Source organism: Falco rusticolus, chromosome 4 (assembly GCF_015220075.1).
Source record: "Falco rusticolus isolate bFalRus1 chromosome 4, bFalRus1.pri, whole genome shotgun sequence".
NCBI lineage: Eukaryota > Metazoa > Chordata > Aves > Falconiformes > Falconidae > Falco > Falco rusticolus.
This window is the reverse complement of record NC_051190.1, coordinates 111,530,440-111,555,795: the sequence shown is the minus strand read 5'-3', so window position 1 is coordinate 111,555,795 and position 25,356 is coordinate 111,530,440. Positions and strand designations below refer to the sequence as shown.

The window sequence follows — 25,356 nt, the reverse complement described above, 5'->3', positions numbered from 1 at the left end:
TCTGCTGTCCACTTTGCACACTGCCAATCAATCTCCCAGAAGTAACAATCCCTTGCTTTTTTCCATATTCATTTAGCAATAATGACAAATAATGGGTAGCTGTTTTGTGTCTTGCAAATTTAAATCCAAACACATAACCCATATTACTAAGACCTATGGACTTTGTTCCAATTTTAGCTACCTTTAAAAATATGGTAATTTCATTTTTCCCCTTGAGTTTGCATAGGATTATCTATGTAAATAAGGGAGTAAATCCCAGAAGTAGCCAGAAATTTTATTAAAACTTTTTTCACAGGTAGTTGAAAGGCTTTATCTTTTTATAAGAAATTTCTATTTATAGGAAATTATTACTTATACCCTTTAAAAAGTCAGGCAACATTCCAAATCACAATTTAAAAAAAAAAAAAGCACAACATCTGTTTCATAAAAACCAAAATTTTGACTACAGAAAATGAGAAATTGGGATTTCCTACAATACCAAGTTGATTTGCAGGTTGGGTGGTTGAATCTCCCCCCTGAATTAGAAGCTGCCACCAGAACACACTTGTCATCAAACATTGCCAAGGACTCCTCTGGTGGTGGAGCCAAACAGCCAGATGGGGGTGATGCCATCCAGCCACAAAAACGATGAGCCAGATGCATTTGCAACAGCATTTTCAAAGTTTTTGAAGTTTCCCATTTTAATTTTAACACAGTAGTAGCATTTTATACAGATGTTTTTAATACTGTACTAATTCAATGTCTTTTGCCTCCACCAGCTCCAGTAATCTCTGGATTAGCTGAAGCTAAAGGAGGGAGCTCAGCACCTCAGAGTGCTCGGCCAAATAAAGCACAAAATCTAATCATAAATGATTCAGTATTTGAACAAAGGGCATAGTTGAAAAGACTGTAATTTTGAACCGATCTCTGCTTAATTTAATTTGCATTCAATGTCTTTCTGTTGGTCTCCATTAATATAGCCTACTTGGCATTTTTGCCAAGTAAATCTTTCTAGGTTTTTCCCCCTCCTCCATCACTTACATGCCATTCATTGGAAGAGATATGGGCAAAAAAATGCTTTTCAATAAACCCAGAAGGTTTTGTTCAACTCCCTTTTAACTTCTCCTCCCTCTCTCTATTAATATAATGATCTATAAAGCTTGGCCTAGATTTTGTGACTGCATCATATCTTTCAAGGAAAAGATTTCCAAAGCCCATTTGTGTTTCACTATGGGACCAGAGAGCTGCCTTGCTCCTCCTGCCCTTTGGGAAGCCATCCGCTCACGCCATACTTGGATACCTTGGATAACCTGTTCTGCATGATTCTGGTTTCTGACCTTAAATACTTTAAACGGGCTAAGTTATCCTGTGGAATATCAAACCCTTAAGATACATTTGGCCGAGTAACTCGATTCATCAGCCACTTGTAAAAATTGTCGTCACTGCAGGCTGCTGTTTTAAATAGCGATTAGGACTCAAATCATACTGTTTAAAGTATTGTTTATAGCTATTTAATATTTAGATTCCTATCGCTTTACCGTAATGTCACTATCTGCTTTCTCGTAACCTAAATGTTCCGTATTCTTGTTTACCTTTACCCACGGGCAGCACGCTCGGGTTTTAAGCAAGCTGGGCGGGAGGCGCAGGGCGGCCGGCGAGCGCCCCCTAGCGCCCGGAGGGGCCCGGTGCGCGGGGCCCCGCTTTGGCCCGGCCATAGCTCGCCCTCGTTCCAGCGGCAGCGGTACAGGGGAGCACAAAGATGCAGCTTCACAAACACCGGGAAATTCTCTGTAGTCAAGAAAGAAAAAAAAAATTGACATTTAGGATGAGAACTAAACCGGCTTCAATGTTTTAAATTTAAAAAAAAAAAAAAGTCTAGATTGAGGCATGAGAAACATTTCAAAAAAACAAGCTCCCAGGTAAATAATTGAAAGACTGCTCCCCTGACAAAATGCTGGGGGGCTTTGGCTACGGTACCACCAAAGCTCGGGGCTGGGCCGAGACAGAAAAAGCCTGGAGTTCCCGGTGCGGTGGGGCTGGAAAGCAGCTGCCATGGAGAAGCAATGCTGACAGCAAGCAGAGATGCTGGCTGCTCAGGGGCAGGTAGATGGATCCGCTTACCTAGGTGGCTGGGTTAAAAGTGAGCCTATGGCCCCATGAAGAGTGGGGTTCAAAGGGTCCTGTCAGAAGGCATGTGAAGGAGGTAAGGTGAAATCTGCTCTCCTTCGTCTCCCTAAGGACACGTTACCGAACACCATTTTTGGGGAAGCTCTGCAGACCAGCTTTGGGAACTTTTTCCTGCCATAATTACATGCAGCTGTATTTTTAGCCCCTCCATTAAGTACATATTACCTCTTAAAATCCCGAGAGCTTTTTTTAATAGATTATTAGAAGGTTTTTTCCATCCTTTATTTTATCTTTAATTAGCTGTTATTCATACAAATTGGGCTAATATCAAAAGAAAAATATTTTCATGGAATTCACTGCAGGCAAACTAAACCATCTTTTTTGAAGTTATTTCTGTAAAATTAGGACTATTTTGTCCTTATTCCCAGTCGCTTTATTATCTGTGCACAAATTTGGCCTGATAGAACTTGCAGCATTCCCAGTTCTACCTGACACCTGAGGCATTGTCCAGCAAACCTTGATGACATCATTGTGTGGATGTGAGAGTCACCAGTCTGCACCATGTCTGTAAGCTGGTATAAAGCACATGTGTGAAATAAGTTATTTCCCCAATCCCGTCCTCTGAACACAATGTGCTGCTGTCAGTCCCACACCATGAAAGGGTTTGTGTTTTCTGTCACCACTAGTTTTCTCTGATGTCAAAATACTTGTTGAGAAGATGTGGTGGTATACATATTTATATTGCTATACAATATGGTGGGTTTTCCCCTAAAACAAAGACTGGGTCAGGCTCAGTGCATTCAGAACTGGGAGGTCTCCACTGGAACAGGAGGTGGGCAGAAAGTCAGTCACCTCATATCTTTCGACCAATTAAGGCTTTGCCCATAAAGGTTCATATAAAATCTTGATTTGGATTTGTATGAAGCTACTAAGGATCAGCAAAGCAGCTGCTACAACAGTTAGCAGAATTTAACAAGCTTTTGACAAAGCTCATTAACACTACACTGCTGCAGTCCGCAGGCAGGGCCAGCAAGGAGCGAGCAGCTGCTGCTGTGACACTCGAGGGTGAGCTGCGGCAGCTGTGCCAGGTAGCAGGTCCATACCTGGAAGAAGAGGGTTTGAAGCCGTTCCTCTGCAGCGAGAACTGTACAGCCCCAGCACGGACCTGCCGTGCAGAGGAGCCACTGCACAGCTGTATTCTGAGCATCCCAGCTGGTCACCACCTGTGTGCAGAGACAGGCGGCAGGGACCCCATGCAACCCTGCTCAAGCTCCTGCCACCCTCCGCTGTCCTCCAGAGAGCTGTCCTGGCCCAGCACGATAGCAACTGGCGCTAGGGCTAGTAGCCATTTGCTTTTGTGTTAGAGGATGAGTGGACTGAAACTACTGAAAACCTACAATATTCCCTGCATGTAAGAATGTACGATGCAGCTCTGCATGCAGATCAGAAGAGACAGCACTGCGCAAGACTAGCATTTTAGCCATTCACACTGAAAGTAATATTATGATTTTGCATTCATATTTCTGTCCACCACTAGTTCCTTCACCACCTCACAATATCTTTTACAGTGAAGTGATGTCTCAGATGTCCCAGTTCTGGTTCAGCAAGGGACATTTACTTTATAGGAAAGCCCAATAACAAATTTGGCTTGCACTGAAACAACTCAAAAGCTCCCAACTAACACTGATGAGAGCTGAGGAGAGCTCTGAACTGAGTAAAGCCCATTCTGATATGCAGGAACTGAACACTGGAGAAGGGGCCCATGGAAGAGCCATACAGCTCCTGACTGAGCTCAAATGCAAAAGGAAAGCACGCAGAAGGTAGAAGCAGAGACAGGCTACCCGGGAAGAACATAGAAGCCTTGTCTGAATTTGCAGAGTGAAGCCGGGAAGGCCAAAGTTCACCTAGGCTGGAACACATAGAGGTCATTTTGGCCAACAAGAATTATTTCTAAAAGCACACTGGCAGCAAGATGAAATCTAAGGAAGCCATGGCCTTGCTGTGTAGCAGGGCAGGGAACCTAGTGACAAAAGACACGGAGTAGGCTGACTGCTTTTCTTTCTGGCCTTACGTTTCAACAGTAAGGTCTGCTGTCTGGTCTCCCATTTCCCTGATCCTACTAGCCTAGTCTGTGTGAGCACGCCAGAGGGCAGCAAGGGGAGGGCTGCTTCACCAGGGAGGGTGAGACAAGGGTAAAGACAGCACAGGCAGGGATCTTGCCACAGGGGTACGGTCCCACAGCCCTTGAGTAGGAGCAGCGACAGCAACAGGTCCTACCAACCATCCAGTGATCATCAGGCAAAAGCAAGGCAACGAGTCAGATCCAAGGTCAACCCAGGAAATCAATGAGTCATGACCACCAGGAAACAGGTCTGGAAATAGGTCCTACAACTGCAACATCGCTCAGGAAGGGACTCATCGTCTGGGCCTGGGCTCAAGAGAGCTCCTGGCCTCATGGTCAGTGGGGGTGTGGGTGGAGATCCCAGGTGAGGGTGGTTAAGGCAATTACAGCCTATTGGTGCACTCAGGGCTTCAGCAGAGTGAAGAGTTGCTCATAGTTGAGTAAGATACAGTTAAAGAGCATTGAAGCCAATCAGATAGAAACAAGTCTACAGGACCAGATCGGATGGGCCTGAAAGTCCTGAGGAGTTGTGCGGGCCCTCTCTATCATCTTTGAAAAGTCATTGTGACTGAGGGAGGTGCCTGATGTTTAGAAAGAGACACATCACAGCTATCTTCAAGAACAACCACCCAGGGAAATGCACGCCAATCAGCTTTGTCTTAGGTACAGGGAAGGCTGCAGAGCAAATCCTCCTGGAAATCTTTTCCAGCCACGTGAAGGTCATGAAGATGATTGGGAGCAGTCAGCATAGATTGTTCACAGGCAAATCACGGCTGACTAACCTGATCTTCTCTGATAAGATGCCTGGTTCATCGAATCATTGAATAGTTTGGGTGGGAAGGGACCTTTGAAAGTTGTCTAGTCCAACCCCCCTGCAAAAAGCAGGGACCTCTTCAACTAGATCATGTTGCTCACAGCCCCATCCAACTTGACACTGAATATTTCCAGGGATGGGGCCTCTATCACTTCTCTGGGCAACCTGATCCAGTGTTCCACCACCCTTATCATAAAAAATTTCTTCATTATATCTAGTCCAAGTCTCCCCTCTTTTGGTTTAAAACCATTACCCCTTGTCCTATTGCTACAGGCCCTACTGAAATAGGGAAGGGCAAGATCCCAAGCCCTGGGTCTCAAGAACCTTTTCAAGGCGCAGTGTTTCCTTTACACAACATAAACATGTTGAAAGACTTCATCTATGCTTTATCTAGGCCAGCTTCCATAGGCCATCCCAGACAATTTTAGTAGATATATACACTCATAAACACTGGATTAGATGAGGCATACCGTTTCTGCATTGTGGCTGTTTCTGTGTTCCCCTCGAAGGTCTTGTGAGGTTTTATTTCTTGTTTAAAGCAGTAAATTACTTCTGCCAGTTTTCTTTTTATTGCCTTTGTCTGAGCAGCAGAGCAGAGAGGGAGGCATTCTTGGCTGGGGCTAGAGGGAAAGCCTGTGAGAAGTGTCAGTGCCAAGACCTTGGGTTTCATGCAGTGTGTGTGGCATCAGGATCGTCTTCTCTCAGTCCAATACAGCTAGGCTCAAGGGAAGCACAGTCTCTCTTTCAATGAAATGTATGAATCAAGCATAAATATTTTGTCTCTTGAAGACAATAGGTTGTTACATGAGTGCAGTTCAGTGGGAGTATCTTTGGAGTAATGGAGGAAATAGTTCCTTTGGGGTCCACTGCTGAGCAAAGGAGTCATTCATGGGAATTAGCCCAACTGGGATCCCCCCAGTGCAGAATTCCTCTTTGTTGTGTACAGCTTTGCACGAAGTCCTGATGCTTTTCCCAGGTCTATTTCTAAATCTCACCAATGCACCCCAGACCCATAACTGATGCAGGTAAAAAATGCATTACATCAGTTAACTCTTCTTCCAGGGCCAATGCAGATCCACATTAGACTTGCAGCAGCTTTAGTGGAGCCACTTGTTAGAAGAGGAGGTGAGAACTGCCTTTGTTAAGTGCATATCTGGGCACTGAAAATGAATGGCCTCGTTTCTAAAGGAATGGAATCTTCATTCATTAAATAAAACACAATAAACTGTGTTAATGGTTAACTGCACTGAGAAATAATGAAGTAATGCCTAGACACTATTTTTCTTATCCATGTACTAACATTTATCAACTCCTGAAGTGCGATGAAAATATTTCCCTTCACAAGTCACAATGCTTTTCAAAATGTGAAGACCACAACTTATGTTATGGCTTCAAAGTCCTCTAAAAGACAGAAAACACAAGTTCCTCTGGAGAACACTTCTACATTTAGGTGATATTTCTTTCACATTTAGGTCATAAATGTGAAAGGCAAAATACACCAAAGTGGTGAATTATTTAGATAACAAATGGAGGACATCACAATGGATTGAAAATAAAGTCATACTTAGCTTTGTAAACAAGGAACTTACCAAAGAAAATTGTTTCCTGCATATAGTACTTTGCAGAATGAGAATAATCAGACTATATCTAAAACTGAACACATTTCCTAAAAGTCTCAAACATGACTGAAATGAGCCTCCGTGCTATGACTGAACCTCTGATTCCTAGACAGGCTCTGGTGACTACTCATGTGAACGGTTTTAGCAACAAAATGTTTTTTCTGCAATCACCCTGCTATCTGCTAGAAAGACAGCACAGCTAGGCACACACAGTCCAGGAGGATCCTGCAGAGCACTGATGATAACTTTTTGACACAGGTGGTGGCAGGATCCAACAAGGTGAGGTGTGCTGCTGGACCTTGTACTAACAAACAAAGGACTGGCTGGGGATGTGAAGGCTGGGGGCAGCCTCGGCTGCAGTGATCATGAGATGGCGGCGTTCAGGATCCTGCATGCAGGAAGCAGGGCAGTAAGATTGCAACCCTGATGGAGGAATCCCATGGGTTAGGGCTCTGGAAGGCAGGGGGGCCCAAGAGAGCTGGCTGATATTCAGGCATCAGTTCCTCCAGGCTCAAGGTCGGTGCTTCCCTATGAGTAAGGAATCAAGCAAAGGGGGCAGGAGGCCTGCGTGGAAGAGCAAGGAGCTTCTGGCAAAACTCAAACAGACAGATCATGGAAAAAGGGACAGGCCACTTGGGAGGAACATAGGAACCTTGTCAGAACATGCAGGGATGCGACGAGGAAGGCAAAGGTCAATTGAGAATTAAATCTGGCAAGGGATGTCAAGGACAAGACAGGCTTCTTCAAGTACATCAGTAGCAAAAGGATGACTAGGGAAAATGTGGGCCCGCTGCTGAATGAGGGGGGTGTCTGGTGACAAAGGACACAGAGAAGGCGGTGGTACTGAATGCCGTCTTTGCTTCAGTCTTTGCTGCCAAGGCTGGTCCTCAGGAATCCCAGATGCTGGAGGCAAGAGAGAAAGTCTGGAGACAGGAAGACTTTCCCTTGGTCGAGGAGGATCGGGTTAGAGATCGTTTAGGCAAACCTGACACCCACAAACCCGTGGGCCCTGATGGGATCACCCCCGAGCACTGAGAAAGCTGGCAGACGTTATTGCTGAGCCACTGTCCGTCATCTTTGATGGGCATGGAGAACAGGAGGGTGTCTGAGGACTGGAGGAAAGCCAGTGTCACTCCAGTCTACAAAAAGGGCAAGAAGGAGAACCCAGGAAACTATGGGCTGGTCAGCCTCACCTCCATCCCTGGAAAGGTGATGGAACAGCTCATCCTGGAGGTCAGCTCCAAGCACGTGGAGAAAAAGAAGGTCACCAGGAACAGTCAACGTGGATTGACCAAGGGGAAGCCATGCCTGGCAACCTGACAGCCTCCTACGGCGGAATGACTGGCTGGGTCGATGAGGGGAGCGGTGGATGGTGCCTACCTTGACCTCAGCCAGGCTCTTGACACCGTCCCCCACCAGAGCCCCCGGGCAAGCTCAGGAGCGTGGGTCAGGCGGGTGGGCAGTGATGGGCTGAGCGCGGGCTGAGGGCAGAGCTCAGGGGCTGCGACCAGCGGCGCAGAGCCCAGCCGGGGGCCTGTAGCCAGCGCTGTGCCCCAGGTCAGCGCTGGGTCCCGTCCTGTTCAGCTGGGTCATCGGTGACCTGAGGGGACGGGGCGCAGCCTCGGCAGGTCTCCCGATGGCACAAACTGGGAGGAACCGCCGGGACACCAGCAGGCCGTGCTGCCCTCAGCGAGGCCTGGGCAGGCTGGAGAGCCGGGGGGAGGGGACCTCATGGGGTCCCACAGGGGCCAGCGCGGGGTCCTGCCCTGGGGAGGGACAGCCCCTGCGCCGGCACAGGCTGGGGGTGGGCTGCTGGGGGGCAGCTCTGCGGGGAAGGGCCGGGCGGTGCTGGGGGACAGCCGGTTGCCCGCGGGCCAGCGGTGGCCCTGTGGCCGAGAAGGCGGGTGGGAGCCTGGGGCGCGTTAGGGGCAGCGTGGCCAGCGGGTGCAGGGAGCTGATCCTGCCCCTCTGCTCGGGCTGGTGAGGCCCACCGGGAGTGCTGGGCCCAGCGCTGGGCTCCCCAGTCACGGGAGACGGGGAGCTGCTGGGGAGGGCCCAGCGGGGGCTGCGGAGCTGGTGAGGGGCCTGGAGCACCTCCCTGGTGAGGAGAGGCTGGCAGAGCTGGGGCTGTGTAGCTGGAGAGGAGAAGGCTGAGGGGGGATCTCATCAATGTAATCAGTTATCTTAAGGGTGAGTGTCAAGAGGATGGGACCAGGCTCTTTTCAGCAGTCCCCAGCTGCCCAGGACAAGGGGCAACGGGCAAAAACTGCAACACGAGAAGTTCCATCTGAGTATGAAGAAACACTTTTTTACTTTGAGGGTTACAGAGCACTGGAACAGGCTGCCCAGCTGAGGAGTCCCTTTCTCTGGAGATAATTCAAAACCCACCTGGATGCAATTCTGTGCAACCTGCTCTGGGTGAGCCTGCTTTAGCAGGGGCTTGGACTAGATGATCTCCAGAGGTCCCTTCCAACCCCAACCGTTCTGTTATTCAGTGATTCCTCACAAAGTCTGTACCCATGGATCCTTCTGAAAATTATGCATGTCCTTAATACTGCGAGACCATGGCAAACAGGCACTCCCTTTGGTTGCTGCTGTGATCTGGGGACAGGCTCTGTGCTGGCACCAGCTCCAACAAAACCTAGATGCCTCTGTAGCCTGGTTGACAGTGGCCAGACACCACTGTTCCTGGAGAGATCTTCTAGACAGCAAGGGTTGGTGTGCTGCGTGATCCATCTGTGCCCCTCACCAAAGCCACAACACACGTTACAAGCAGGCCCTTCTCTTGCCACTGTCTGGAGTGATCAGCTGCTTCAACTCCATGAATGTTTAAAAGTAGTATGGTTAAAAAGAGGCCCTTTGGGTTTTTTGTAGTGATTCGTGGAAAAAATGAAATTGTGATGATGAAAGTGCCATTGAAGTCATACTTGTTGCGCTGCACTATTCCTTCCTCTACAACTGTATGCAACTTCTTTGATGGGTTTTTCTGAGATCTGATGTAGGCTGTTGTTGTTCTCTGGTGTTTAGGGAAATCCCCAAATTAAAATTATTGCAGTAGCAATTTCATAATTCCATGAAAAGTTTCATAAAAATGCCATTCATGTCATTCCCTGAAGTCATCCTTGCAATTACAGGATATGTGGTTACAGTAGGAAGGGGAAATTGTTTGTAAAAATACATATAAACTATAACATGTAATTTATAATAATATACAATATATTGTTGTTATGTTATATGCACATGCTTCACAGCCACACACTGGCTATCATTTTTACACTGATGCAGGCAAAGACTGTTCACCTAACAAAGGCTGATCCACCAGAATCACGTCTCAGAAGGGCAACTGGAAAAGTCATATTTTCCTCAGTCTAGAAAACTTATTTCAATGGATCATGCCATTGTTCAAAATAGAGGAAAAAGCACTGTGTTTTGTGATCAAATGTTTCGGATAATTCAAAAGCAATAAAGTTTAGGACAGCAAAATTTCTTGAAAAGAAATCCGATTTTGAGTAGGAGAGTCTTAGAGATAGCTAGTGCAGTCTGTCAAATCAGTATAACTGATCAGCAATTAGGTATGTGACAAGACACCGTGCATTTTTAAAAATCTTTAAAGAATAAGATCTTTTAAGAGACTTAGAAAAACAAAACACCAGGCACAGAACTTTTTTCTTCTGCTAACTTGCGGTTTTATTTCACTATTGCTTTCTTGAACTAGTTGCAGAGTTCATTACCACACAGTTTGCTTTCATTTTCTTATATAAGCATGTTTTCCCTTGTCTCAAGTGAAACAGGATATCCATCTTTCAGGATGAAAGATGCAATACCTTTTGCAAGACCATTCATTTGTATGTCGTAAGAGCACAAGCATTTAGCAAGTTACATTGTGGTTAAAGGAAGTCTGCAGATTTCCTATTGCAATAGGTTAAAGCTTTTGTTGAGCTACAAGATTGACTAATGTGGGACACTTCCTACTTCCCCTTACTTCGATGTCATATATTTAAGGGAAGAGCAGTAGAAATAATAACTATGTTTTATTGTTTATTTTTCTCAGTTTGCCATGACACTGACTTTTAATGGGAGCAGCTTTAAAGAGCACATAAATGAGCTGGAGGTGCCCCTTCAGTCCCGTGCTATTAGGCAGACTACCCCAGTGTCATCCGTGCAAAGACTATGGGATCTGCCTTCATCCCATTAATGAAGTACAGTGATATTTCTTTTAAAGATAATGTTAACAGTTAAATGCCTATGCTGCATTGTCATTGATAACAAAAACTAGCTAAAATCATGAAAAGAGCTTAAAAAATAAACTGATTTTGCTAAGGAGATTTTTCAATTATATGTAACGTAGTAAGACAACAACAGTATACATATTAATTTCTTAATAACTTGCTCTCCAAAACTTTAGTTTTATTTTTGAAAGAAAAGAGTCACCAAAGTAGAATTTTAGGGCCTGTTGCTCTAGGAAAATCCACAATGATGATAAGGTAACTAGGGAACTAAACACTGACACTGCAAAGTGTAAGTTGAGCAACTGACTTCTTTAGCTAGACTGTTTCTCCTTTTACAATTTTCAGTTTACCAACTTTCCAGCTTCACGAGCTGCTTAACTTTTGGTCTTGAAGAAGAGCAGAAAGGTCTGGGCCAGTGAATCAACATCTCTGCCTCTTCAGCATGAGACCTTGCAAAGCCTGGTCTCAGAGACATCCAAGACATTCTCCACCAGACAGGGAAAACCTCAGCCAACCTGCTCCATAGACTTAATGAAGGTAAAAAAGGTAGGAAATGAGAAAAAAAAGAGGATGTATTTGAACAGAAATATCAGTTTTCCCATATTCATTAGAAAGGACATGGAAACCAACATCACTATGGTGTTTATTTAAAAAAAAAAAAAAAGGAAAAAAAAAGAAAAAAGCTTCCAGCAGTTTTTAAAGCATTTTCTTTACTTATAAAGGGACTTTGATTCTTCAAGTGAAATTACATGCATATGTACCCTTTAAAAAGTATTTTGTAGAGGTGCTATAAAGGTTTGTCCACTTCAAGTCCATGACTACTCTGTGATGAATATCACATCCCACTTAAAAATGTTAGAAGGTTTAGAAGGAAATTGCTTAGCAGCACATTAACAGGCCTGGTCACACTGGCTCCTGCTGGGTTTATATATTGTGAGATCGCCTTTAGTTCCAGGAACATGAGCTATTTTCTTCAGGGGATTCTCACCTCATGCAAAGTCCAGGATGAGTGCTGCTTAGGGGAGGAGACAGCTGTTCGGCACTTCCACTCTTTTTCAACAGACAATGCCCCTCTCATCTATCGCCATCCATGTCTTTCCTGAAATTTTCTACTCCAGGAATGGTGGAGTGGTGCTGACTGCAACAGGATTTCTACCACAGCCTTCTAATACCTCACATATATGAATTATCTGAGGTAAAAGATGACATTAATATTATTCCTATGGAAAACGGAAGACAAAGAGCTTTTCCTGAGGATATCTATAGATTGGATCAAAAAATACCAACATTTTTCATAAAATAAAATTACGTCACGAAATAAAATTATTTCAAGACAGCTTCAGCTACACAAAGTAATTAATGGCAGAGGAATCAGGTCTCCCTCTCTTCTGATACTGTCTCCATGCCTTCATATATCACAATTTTTTTGCTAAGATGCTGAAGATTGCAATGTCTTTGGCTTTAGGTACTTGGAAAATGAAAAACACCACTGTTTAGCTTTTAAAGTTTGGTCATAATCAGTGGCCTGCAGGGGCTTCTTATGACAACCAAGACATTGCCAGTGGTTTGCCTTCTGTAGTACAGAAGGTAACAAAAGGACCATGCCTGAGTCCTTCCCTACTGGTGGTAACTTCCAGTGCCAAGGAAGAAAAGGTTTTGAGCAATTATAGGAACTATTGTGTCTCTACAAGTTCTTCAGACTAAGTAAGGTCTTTCATTTGTGTTTCATTTTGAACTAAGCATGTCTCTCAACATTAGGTTTAGAGTTTGACTGGGAGGGGGCCATTATGAACACCTTCATTTTATATCCTAAACCTTGGAGGGCAGTTGGTTTATCCTTAGCATGCAGTGTATAATTACTACCTAAATGATTATAAAATACTTCAGGGAAGATAATGTTTTAAAATGATCTGAGAACTAACCCTAAATAAGAATTTTTTAAAAAAAAAGGTTTTAAACATTGTTTTTAAAAGGGTCAAGTTCATTCTGGAGAAGCAAATCAAGCCCTGGGGACCTCTCTTCCAGTGAAAGTGGTTACAGTACAAGCAGACTTTCAAACACTGTCTTCTCAGACCTCATTCCTAATCTGCCTCTTCCGTTTTACATGTCATTTCCAGCAGTGAATAAAGCCCTGAGGAGAAATAAGCCTAATTATTTGTACATGGCCCCCCACAGTCTCCTATTTGATTATGTCAAGCAAGAGTCATTCTGCTGACGCACCTCTCGCCAGCCGGCTGTACAGTATAGCGATGGAGCTCCTTCCCTCATTCTGCTTTCCTTCTCCACTTGGCAGAGATACGTATGTGGGATTTCACAGTGTTGTCTGCCAACTTCGAAAGGAGAGATGTGTCAAACTACTATTGGTTGGTTTCAGTTTGTAAGGGCTAAAATAACAATATTTGAAGCTTCAGACAAATACCAGGAAGGAAAAAAAATCTCTGCTGTTGATTTACTGGAACACACTATCATTGAGACTTGAAGGGAGGGAATTTAAAAGGAACAAATTGCACGTATTGCGCAAGCTATTAATTTTACCATTTGATGAACAAGCCCAATAACGCTTGTCCTAATGTAAGAACGTAGGTAACACACTACAATGCACAGCCGTCATGCCTATTTTAAACCGATCTCTGCATAACTTCCCAGATTAACCAACTACTACACTTTCTCAAATAACAGCTGAATTCACCCCTTCTCCTCTGTCTGTTGCTTCCAAAATCATTTCTTGAATACAGTCAGCGCACAGCTAGTAAGACTTTTAGGGATTAAACTCAAGATCATTACAATATACCTAAACTGTCTGTTAATATGCAAACCCTAACAAGCACACAACAACTTTTTCGAAACATAAACTCGAGGTCGCATTTCCTATATATGGTATCTCACCTCCTTAATATAGCCAGGGCATGTTATTCGAGAGTTATCGTAAGATTTGTGTGGGTGCTGGAGCAGAAGGAAGAATAAGAGGTCTACTAAACACTGAAGGTAATGCTGAACTACAAAGCAGGACTTTGCACAAAGACTACATGCCAGATGTGTGCACCCTGCTCATCAAAATTAGCAGCCAGAGAATTCACAAGCCGTTTAAAGCACATTTATAGAACAAATATTTTTTCCTAAAAATTGTTAGGCAGGTTTTGTAGCAATGTTGTGCAAGGTAAATATAAAAATAACTCATAAATATCTTAAGGCAAGAAAAATATGTCAACCTTTTCGGCCATCAGTAAGTTCTGCTATTTAAATTAGACTCAGGAAATTTTCTTTATTCTTGGGACTTCCTAGGCAGTTACAACTGAGAAGCCACAGAAGACCTCATATAAGTTTGATAAAGCGAAATCGCTCTGGCATAAAACTACTGATTAGCTGTTAGAAAGGTAGTAGGAGTCCATGTCGCTATTTTTAAAACCCTACTCTGTTGATCCAAACCACCCACGCCATTCCCGAGAAATGTGAAATATTCTGAAAGACTGATAAATGGGTTTTTTAAAAAAAGTTTTCCTTCAAGCAATTTTCCACTGCCAAAAAATAAGTAATTTTTCAAACCAAGTAACTCATTTGGGGATAGTTGTTTTCACATTGTATCAGAGATCATTTTACGTTGCTTGTACTCCAGACGGTCCTAAAAAGCTACCTAGTTCAATTCCGGTACAGGTAGGAAACTCGCCACCTTGCAGGCGCTTTACCATTTCCCCAAACTGGGGCTGTAACCCCATGCCCTTCATCTACTGCCTTCTCTACAGCCTTCCCCCTTGCCCAGTCCCATCAGAGCCACCTCCACTGGCTCCCCGTGCCCTTCTTTTGGGGCAGAGGCATTGCAGAGTTCCCGGAGAGCAGGCAAGGGACTTACCAGGTGGCTCCTCCGGAGAGCTCCCCTGCCTTCCCAGGAGGTGTTGGATGAACCATACATTCTGGAGGAAACACACACATTTGGTGGGGAGAAAAACTGAACTGCTTGCAAGGACCAGCTCTGTGGCAGAGCAATAAATTAAAGCTGTGGAGGCCATCCGTGAAGATGGCTGCTGGTCTTGGTAGCCCTTCTGCATGGCAGCCTTCCACAGATGGTTCAGTCTTCAGTGCATTTCATATCCCTTTATTTTGGCCATGAATATCCATACAAAATACTGTTAGTACCAGAGATTGTCTGTGAATTCCCACAAAGGGGATGTTGACATGTGCTTCTCTATTCCCTGCCCAAAGGAAAGACCACATACAGTGCTGCCATTCTGTTCTAGCAACCTTTTTTTAACATAAGATATAGGGCAAGCGTCAGACCTTAACTCCAAAGAGGTAAGGATGATATTTTAGATAGCTATATCCTGCTATACCTAAGCCTTTAAACTAATTGTGGAAATACTGTGTTCAGGAGAAGTACTCAATTAACTCCCCAGCTTTCTAGGGAAGTTTTGCACTTTCTCCCGAGCCTCATGCTACCATGACTATACTGCCAGAAGATGCTCAAGAGAGCTACTTCAAAATGCAGGGACCTCAGTCACTACATTTACTGCAAAAATCACCAATATGGGGTTCTGGTGGAATCCTTTTATTACTGCTTTCAGTTTCCAGTAACCTCCATCTCCAGGGCCTTGAAGGCAAAGAACTGGGAACTTTTTACCCATGCTAAGTAGAGGTCAAAGAGGGTCAGTCTGGTCCTCTCCTGGCCTGCCCACAGGTTTGAGTGTGAACATGTAACGTTCTCAGCCCTCTCATTTCCCTGCAAAAAGCGCTGAACTCCCCTTCCAGAACAGGCAGCACACGCAGCACGCTTGTAGATGACTAATACGGTATTCCATGTTGCAAATATGATTTATTCTATTGTCATTATTTTTATTACAGTCAGCCCAAGAATGATCCTTGTACTACTTTATCTCAGTAATGGGATAGTTTGGCAACAATATCACTGCTTTTCCTCTTTCTAAAGAGAGGAGACATTTTTCAAGTGTACGTTTTTTGAAAGCCATGGAATTGGAGGGGGGTGGGGGAGGGGGTGTGTGTGCCAGAGAAATGGGTGAGTCAGGCTGCTAACAGATAGAACATGCAGATCTTTTAGAAGAGCATTAAGCTGTTCCTTAGGCTGACTTCACAGACTGATACAGCCATCGTGGTCTGAGCAGAACACTCGTTAGCACATGAATCACAGCAGAACAACAGGTAGCTAAACGTACAATGTTACGGCACAGTTACATCAATGTTCAGGATAATAAAAGAGAGAATAAAAATAAAGAGTCAGAATACAACTGTACTATTCAGCCTGATTAGAAGCCAAAATATTATGATGAGCCAGCCAAAAAAGACAAACACATTCACACACACATCTTTCCACTGCCCCAGTAAACCTTTGGCAATCGAAGAGAGATTATTTGCTGCAGTTTGATTCTGCTAGACAAGAAAAAGGTTGGAAAAAAGACAGTGCACATGGAAAGGGACTAAGGTAACCACCAAACATTATTAGGGAGCATTTTCTTGTCTGTGTAACTGAGACTTACATGGGATGAGGACAGTAGGAATGTGTGGGAGCCTTGCCAGCCCCATGCTGCCTTGGTGCATGATTTGCTCCACGACAACTCTGATGGAGCAATTTACTCACTTCCTATCTGCTCACAGAAACTCCTACCTGCTTTCTGTGTGCCAAAACTGGCCAACTATCTTCATGTCCACTCCACTGAGTAGAAATACCTGAGTATAATTTCTTTTAGAGAAACACAATAACACATTCAGAAAGTGGAAAGATTTGCTTGTTGAGGGATGGTCCAGTGACCCAGTAACGTAACACTTCTGCTAAGTCACTGGTTTTTGAAAACAGGGGAGTGAGAAAGCCTTTCCTAAGACGGTAACTCCAAAATTTAGAAAGCTATTGAAAAGCAGATTTCTGAGGGGTGGGATTAACTGGAAGAGACACCATGAGGTTTTCAAAATTGAAGTCTAGATTGCCAGAGTTGTGTTCTTTGCTGTAATTAATCCAATCCAAAACCTAGATCCCTGTAGGACAGTTACCATTTCCTGTGCATTGAATTCTGCACCACAGTTTTATTTCCAAGTCAGAACAGGTAAAAAGCAAGAGCCGTACCCAGGCTGTGTATACAGGATACTCTTAAGACACTGAGACACAGTCCCCATCACTACTGAAAAAAAACACAGCAGTCATGCAGGGAGATGTGACAAGTACCCAGCTTTCAGACCACTGCAGGCAGGGAAAGGTCATCCTATTTCAGAGGGAATGTTGGTGTGTGTAATTTGTTTTCCATTTCAATAGATATTAAGTTAAACATTATAAAAGACTTTGTGACCGGGTCTTTTCCTCCTGCATACTGCTGGGAAGCTGCAGCGTTTAGAGGCTGTGATCTCACTGACTCCAAGGAAATCCAGCAACAGCATCAACAGCCAAAGAGATGGCAGCAAGCCAGGCCAGTTTCGCTCAGAAATTTCTGCTGCTGGGGTATGCAGAGCTGTCAAAACCCTGGCCAGTGTCACCGAGCTGACATGAGAACTGGGGGAGTTTCACACCGCTGCCCAGTGCTGGGGAACCAGCATCTTCCCAGCCCTCTCACCCCACAATACGCTTTATTGAACTTCTTTTTCAATTAACCCTTGCTGTTGGCCATGAAGGAGCAGCCAGATTTTCTCAGTAAGAGTTACCCATAAGGACAGAAATGTTAACATTTCAGCAGCAAAGACCCGCGGTGTGACCTGAGGCCAGCCAGTGCTGATACGAGGCACTCCTGGATGTACAGGGAAATTAGGAAAGATGACAGCTGTAGAGATAAGATGAAGAAATAGAACAACTTTCCTCACTGAAAGGGCCAAAGCCCCAAAACCAGTCTGGAAGTCTGTGGTTACATAGTGTGATACATGGTAAGGAGATAAGAGTGAGGCTGGAAGAAGTGATACTGGGATGAAGCAATCAGCTACACTCATAGGAAACAGCCATGTTCCACATTCTTCCAAACACATCCAAAACACTTGTAGCATCTTGTCCAGTTTTGGCTGGTGTCTCTGACTCTGTTACATTACTGCAAAATAATCATTAAAAAAAATAAAGAAAGATTAGACTTGCACTGACAGGCGTCTGAATACACAACTGTACAGAGGAATGTGATGGTACCTGCAAGATGCAATATAGACTAAATATCTTCCAACTGTAACTCCTGTAACGTCTTTCAGAGAGTGACATTTCCACTTCTGTTCTAGCCTGCAAGACCTGGAAACTTCTTTAAAATGAACTTGTTTGAGATACAGTCTATGTTAACAGAGAAAATTCACAAAGTTCAGTATCTTTTAAAAGCTGTAGGGAGCAAGTGTGGCTCATAACAAACCCTGAAGCTGGAAGACTGGAGCATAGCATTTAGTGCTATGAAAAAATGCCTATCACAGTCCTAATGAATATGTGTTTAAACTCCAAACACCTGTTGGCCAATTATAATAGAGCGCTGTGAATATTTTTTTAAGTGTTTTTGTAAAAAGTCCAAGTATAATGAGTCCCGCTCTGGGTGAGGCTGAGAAAAACCTGCTATGTAATTTCAATGTGCTCTGCTGCTTTTCTGATTAGAGCTGGCTGAGATCTCCCTTAGCCTATGCAACCAGGGCATAATCTGCAGATTTTTGAATGTTAATTTGAATGATAATTCCCGTTCAGCAGATGAAACATCCTAAGTACGGTTACTTCTTTAAGAAACCCTGATCGTTGAAATATCATGTCTAGAAAAACAGAGAGCGAATTACCCATGGGTTCAGGTTCATTGCATTTCATGATTAACCTCCAGGCCTGAGGTTTTTCTTAACTTCAATTCTAACTTTAGACATATAAATTCAAACTGTCACATGGCTTGAATTATCAGTAAAGACACGTGCATGCAAAACAATAGTTAAGTACTTTTGAAGAAGTACATAACTGCTAACGTGGGTATTTGGCCTCAAGAAGTTTCATGTGGGCTTTGACACTAATTTACTAGGTTTCTTCAGACAAGACAGCTTTTGCATTTTGAATCCCCCGTGTGTACAATGAAGGGAATGACTGTAGTTAACCTGTTAGGGACTGCCGGTTTGATTAATTACTGTAGTACCGCCACTGGCAGCAGCCGCAGAGTCAGCCAGGCGCTGCAGTTCCGTCTCACGCAGGCAGCACCCTGGTGCATCACGCTCTCCTTCGCAGAAAAGGGAAGTGGGACAGGCCGCTGCACAGTCCTGGAGAGCTTTGAACAACAGCTCTTGCCCTCGCTCTGGGAGAAGTCACCACCATGGTCTCTTGCATTTTCCCTGTAGCAGGCTTGCTGTTACACTGACTAGCCATGGCTCTCAAGAGGCACCGAACACCTTTGGGTCAGTTATTCAGCGAATCATCTTCTGCCTGTGAACAATCAGATCATAGAACTTAAGGAACTGAGAAGAGAGAGGAAGGGATAACATTCCCTTTTTTGCCTTCACTGGTTTCCCCAGAAAAAAATGCCTTCAGCATTTCAGCCAGCTGCAAGGCTTGTGCCTTCTCTGTTTCATTCTCAAGAGGTACATCTGGTTTCTGGTCAAGGAATGGCCCTTCACCTTCCCTTTTTCCTCTGAAACGAAATAAAATGTGGACATCTGCAATGTAATGAGAATGAAACCACTTCATTCACTTTCAGAGAGACTAAGTGAAGTGTCCTGAAACATAACAGGATGTGAAAGCAGCAGCAGCACCCTGAGCAATGCTCCGTGAGTCCCTGCAGTGGCAGCACATCTTGTTGCAATGTCAGGCTGCCCAGGGAACTTCTGTTCATTCCACATACCTCTTCCGATGACATCTCGACCTAGTTCATTGCTTTGAAATTATTACCTCTTGAAGTTATTGGTGGCCGGTCACAAGCGGCTGCGTGCTGGGGCCAGGCCTGTTTAATGTCTTTATCAACGATCTGGATGAGGGGATCGAGTGCACCCTCAGTCAGTTTGCAGGTGACACCAAGCTGGCCGGGAGAGTTGATCTGCTGAGGGCAGGAGGCTCTGCAGAGGGGGCTGGGCAGGCTGGGCCGATGGCCGAGGCCACTGTGTGAGCTTCAGCAAGGCTGAGCGCGGGTCCTGCACCTGGGTCACACCAGCCCCACAGAGCTACAGGCTCGGGCAGGAGTGGCTGAGAGTGCCTGGTGGGAAAGGACCTGGGGTGTTGGTCCACAGCCAGCTGAACATGAGCCAGCAGTGTGCCCAGGTGGCCAAGAAGGCCAACAGCAGCCTGGCTTGGATCTGAAACTGTGTGGCCAGCAGGACTAGGGGACTGATCGTCCCCCTGTACTCGGCACTGGTGAGGCCACAGCTCGAATACCGGGTTCAGTTTGGGCCCCTCACTGCAAGAGGGACGCTGAGGTGCTGGAGCGTGTCTAGAAAAAAGGCAGCAAAGCTGGGGAAGGGTCTGGAGCACAAGTCTTCTGAGGAGCAGCTGGGGGAACTGGGGCTGTTCAGCCTGGAGAAAAGGAGGCTCAGGGGAGACCTTACTGCTCTCTACAACTGCCTGCAAGGAGGCTGTAGCGAGGTGGCTGTCAGTCTCCTCTCCCAAGTAACAAGCGATAGGACAAGAGACAATGGCCTCAGGTTGCACCAGGGAGATTTAGCTTGGGTATTGGGAAAAATTCCTCCACCAAAAGGGTTGTCAAGCACTGGAACAGGCTGCTCAGGGAAGTGGTTGAGTCACCATTCCTGGAGGTATTTAAAAGGGGTGTAGATGTGGCACTTGGGGACATGGTTTAGTGGTGGACTTGGCAGTGCTAGGTTAATGGTTGGACCTGATTATCTTAGAGGTCTTTTCCAACCTAAACAATTCTATGATTTTATGGTTCTCTGACGTCCAATGTTTGGCAAAGGCAGTCTAATCCGAAAAAAAAAATAAATTAAAAAACCAGATCCGTTTCTTTTTCTGTTATTTGGAAATTTCACAACAGCTCTTGCCAAATTGCATTCACATTCCCCGCACCTTCTTGACCAGCAAACTTCAGTCCAGACCTCAGACAGAGTGGATTCAGCTCACATCCAGACATCCATTCATCCTAACCTGTTTGCAGCAGTGTTGTGACAGCTGTTCTTTGTGTCAGGGCTGGCCGGCTGGGGAGAGCAGGGGGATGAGATAAATATGACAAAAGGGCTGTTGTGACACCAGCTTTGTACAAAGGAAATTAGGGATTTTGTTTCAAGTATGGCTAAATTGTGACGTCTCTCCAACATGTATACGAATGCTTATTTTTCAGTAACTGTGATTTTCTACTTGTACCGCTCTGCATTTCTTCAGCTTTTAATCAAGCCCAGACCACACGTCTCCAACTGAAAGTAACTTTGTCTTTTCCCTCCAGTGTCACAAGCGACAACACCTTCCACAAACACAAGCCTCCAGACCGCAATGTTTGGCCAGGCTGTGGTGCCTTCGGGTGCCTGACACATGCCGATGCCCTCTGGCATTAGTTATGTTATCTTATTACGGGTGATCTCACAAGCTCCACTGGAAAGGCTTTCCACAGAGTCTTAGCCCCCCCAAAATCAAAACACAACACTTTTATCTCTGCAACACATGATGAATGGAAAAATATATCACGGCCCCATATTGGCACCTGGTTTGTTAAACGCAGGATTTGAGCCTCACGGTTTGCTTTTCAATCTGACCTGCTTCAGCACTTACTGCTCGCTATTGCTGAAAATAGGTGCCTCTAGCTCGGTGCCTCTGGAGGTCGGTGCGCTCATCAGTGGTTTTGCTCTGCAGAGAAGTGAGGTCAGCCCAGAGAAGTTACGAGTCTAAAGTGTTTCATAACACTCGAGTTAGAAATTGGGGCTCAGGACCTGGATTCCTGTCCCAGCTCTGGTGGGGCTGGGCTGAAGGCTCTTGAAAGCTGATGTCAGGAGTGATTTAACATGTGACGGTGCATGGAAACTGGCTGTGCAAGCTGTTGCAACATGCAGTAAGAGCAGCAAAGGCAGCAGGAGTACTACAAGCACTTTGACCCAACAGCAGTTCACCCCGAAGAAAATCCCCATAAAAAGCATTTACAGCCATCCTCTGGAGGAGTTGGTTAATTAGATGGATAGCAAGCGGGATAACTGGAGGGTTCCTAAGGCAGATGTGGCAGTTCCCTTACTCCAGAGGTAAGGCTGTGTGGTAAGCAGGATGCAAGAAAGAGGGGGAGGTGGTAAAAAACAGAGGATAATTCACATTTTCCATGACCTGGGCACTTTCCCCAGGGCAGGAGAGAGCAGAAATCAGAAGCAGGTTTGCTGTTTCTTCCCTGGGTTAAAGAAGGGATTAATCACAAGGGGAAAATGCTTTGTAATACTGTGACTCAGCAGAAAACATTACTTGCTTGGAAGCTGCTGAAGGACAGGGCTGGGACACAGCAGTGAGTCAGGAAAACCTGGGATCTGGGCTGCTGCCGTCACCCTTCCCTCTGGCCTTCATTTAGCAATCTGAGCATATGAGAACAAGGTGATCGCTTAAAAATACCTCATGTTGTCTTGTGTAGCCTGTGTGGATTTCGACTGCACAGCAGAAAGAGAAGTACAGATGACATTATTCTCCTTTCTGTGGAGTGCTTTTTGGCACTGATCTTCCTATGGCAGCTTCAGTGGCATGGTCCTAGCAAAACAGGACGGTCACCCATAGATGAGCCCTCCAACACGTACAGTCATCTAAATTCATAGTAACACAGACCCAACTTTTCTACAGGAAAAAAACATACGAGGAAGAAAACCTCGTATCACCCCAGCTCTATACTATGTGGTGTTTTTAGGGGAAGATCCCTCAGAAAAGAGGATGTACCTTCTAATAAATCATGTGTTAGCTTCTGTAAGAACTGCCACAAGGGCACTGGAGCAATGACCTGTCATCTCATGGAGTCAAAAGAAGACAAGTGTCATCCCCAAGAAAGACATTGTGAGGGTAGGAAGCTATCCACTTGCTCTCTCCTGTCTGATTTACTTAAGTGGTGCTGCAAAGCAATGAATGGTACCTAAGTACCTGAGTACTAGCTCAGAACATGAGTTACAGGAGTTTTTCAGACTTTCAGGCTGTACTGCTCACCTTTTAGGACATGTTAATTTTCTCTAAACCCTTCAGATGGACCTACATAGTGGTTTTCTTCTCACCATTTGATGTTACATGACAATCTGGAGACCCCATCCAGAAGCAAACCTCATAGTCAGCAGCAGCCTATAACTCACCAGGAAGCTGACTTCCCCCCACCAGATTTTATAACCCAAATCACAGGCAATAGGCAGTAGGTAAATAAGAAAGAAAGCATAAGTAAAATAAATAGCCTAAATAAAATTAAATAGAAGACTAGGGAAATGTGATACACAGTGACAGTGAAGGCAGGTGTGATACATGACCTAGTCACCACAGAGACCTGGGTAATTACAAGCTGGTTCTGGATCATTCATGTGGCAGACAGCATGAAAAAGTAGGATTTGGTGAAGACAAAATGATGCTGTCATGAATTTGAAATAGTGCAAGATGCAAAACTGCGAGGTTTTTTACTTACTGGATGGATTCATGGATTTACTACAAGTCCCTGAAACTTAAGCTCAGATTTGCAATGTTATTTTTGTCAGTCATGGTGAACAGTCACTCTTTCCCTGTTGCCATTCTCTTTTAAGCCTCATTGCTCAGCACTCAGACATCTTCTGAAAGATTAAAATGAGCAACGCTGGTGTGTTGTTCCCCCTAAATTTCTGCTGACAAACCCTGGCGACGTGTTAGAATATATTGTTGATGTTGGGCCACTGCCAGAGGATAAGCCAAGAAACTGCTGCAGGAAGCATCACCAGTCCTTACAGTTGAAATTATAGGAGTGAGTTAAATTCAACTTTGCAATCATTAGGCATGACTGCATACTTGCAGATGTAGCTAGGTCAGGGTCCTGGCTCAGGTCCTGGTTTCTGTCCTGCCTGAGCAGCACAGTTTCCAACCCAGGCTGCCAGAGGTCATTCAAGGACCACCACGACCTCACCAGTGTCTCTCCTGGGGACAGCTGTGCAAGTGAGCTCAAAGCTGCCCATACCCTCTCCCCTTAGGGGTTCTCTGTGAAAAGGTGCCCTCTTTTCAGCACTAGCTAAACCAGAGGCTAGAGTTTGCCATGTGTTAAGGAAGGATTTATGTCAGAATGAAAAGATAGCAATAATCCATCTAGTCCCACATTGCTTATTCCCACCCCTGTTCACCCCCTTCCCCCTCTCTTTGGCCCCTCTCCATCAGCAGCACAGGCACAAACCAGATCTGGAAACTGTTTCAGCTGAAATCCGTATCTCACTGTGTGTTTTGTTTGTTGGGGGCTTTCAGTTAGGTTGAATGCACGTCAAAATTCAGTCTAAGAAAAAACTTACCAGACTGTTCTCCAGTCTAGACTCACTTCTGTTGCCATTCCTTTGCTTCGGTCCAAAGGTACAGCACTTCTCCCCAAAACTTCAAAACAAACTGCAAGAAAATACCGAGGAGACATAAAAAAACCACCCTTGAACATCTCTACACAGACTTTTCTTTGATAAGTAGTTTGAAATTCACATGCTTGTGTAGTTCCTCTCTGTCACCCAAGGCTGGTGTGTGTAGTATATCGTCACAGGCTCACTGATGCAAGTGGCCATTCATAAACTCTGAAAAACGTGTCAGGCCAGAAGAAAAGAGACTGACAAACCATCTGCTTCTGAGCTGTAACAGGGTGACAAGGAGCTGAAGTTATACCAGATGCCCCAAACAGCTCAAGTCTTTAATTTCACAATTCGATGTAAGGGTCAATCCTTCAAGGTCTGTCCTAAGCAGGGTAGCAGCGCCCAGAGGATGAGTTTGTGGACTAGTGGGAGAAGGACACAGGCAGAAGGGCACAACAGCAAAGCAGCAAGCCATAATGCTCAGGTGTAAAAAGGACCAACCCGGGTGAGTTTAGGCTCCCAGTCAGCTCCTGGTCTCCTTCTGGTGGCAGATCATCCACAATCTTGGGCAAGTGTCTCACCTCCTCATCTGTGAGGCTTACGAGGTTGTGCCAAGGAGAGTGCCCTAAGAAGACCAGGACTCTTACTGCCAGGATGACCACATCAGCCTAGGCAGAAGCCCAGAGAAGAGCAAAGAAAGCACCCTGGTTTCAGAAATTTGATCAAGAACAGTTGTAACACGCATGGGAGAAGGCCTTATCGCTGTTATTCATGCTTTTGAAAATCTCTCTACTAATTACCAAACACACTAGGAACATTATTGAATGGATCATCAGACTCCCTCACACAACAGAAGACTGAATGCAACCAGGAAGCAGAATTATACTTTTCTTGAGGAATTTTCAGTTCTCGGAAGTTATATGACTTTCATTAATCTTTACTGTGCATTAAGTAGCATGAATGGCAGAAAGAGAACAGAAAGATTTGAGATTTGACGGAGCAAACCCAGCAATACTAGCCTGATGGCAGCAAAGATGTTTCCTCAGCTGGAGGATGGCCTGAGGTCCTTATGCTTGCTTGACAAGGTGTTTAACTTTGCTATGCCAG

General features: G+C 44.9%; 1 long non-coding RNA gene across 3 annotated transcripts in view; it reads right to left on the bottom strand.

The window, feature by feature from the left end:
* Positions 1 to 3,552: 3,552 nt before the first annotated feature.
* Positions 3,553 to 25,356, bottom strand: part of LOC119147303 — a 40,591-nt gene continuing 18,787 nt past the window's right edge. The window contains exons 2-5 of one of the 3 annotated variants that reach the window (XR_005103987.1): positions 24,208 to 24,298; positions 22,331 to 22,462; positions 16,689 to 19,436; positions 3,553 to 3,564 (exon numbers count right to left, since the gene is read on the bottom strand). This is a non-coding gene — a long non-coding RNA (uncharacterized LOC119147303). Of the gene's footprint in view, positions 3,565 to 15,674; positions 19,437 to 22,330; positions 22,463 to 24,207; positions 24,299 to 25,356 lie in introns of those variants that run through there. The other 2 variants (XR_005103988.1, XR_005103986.1) reach the window with 2 other exon arrangements.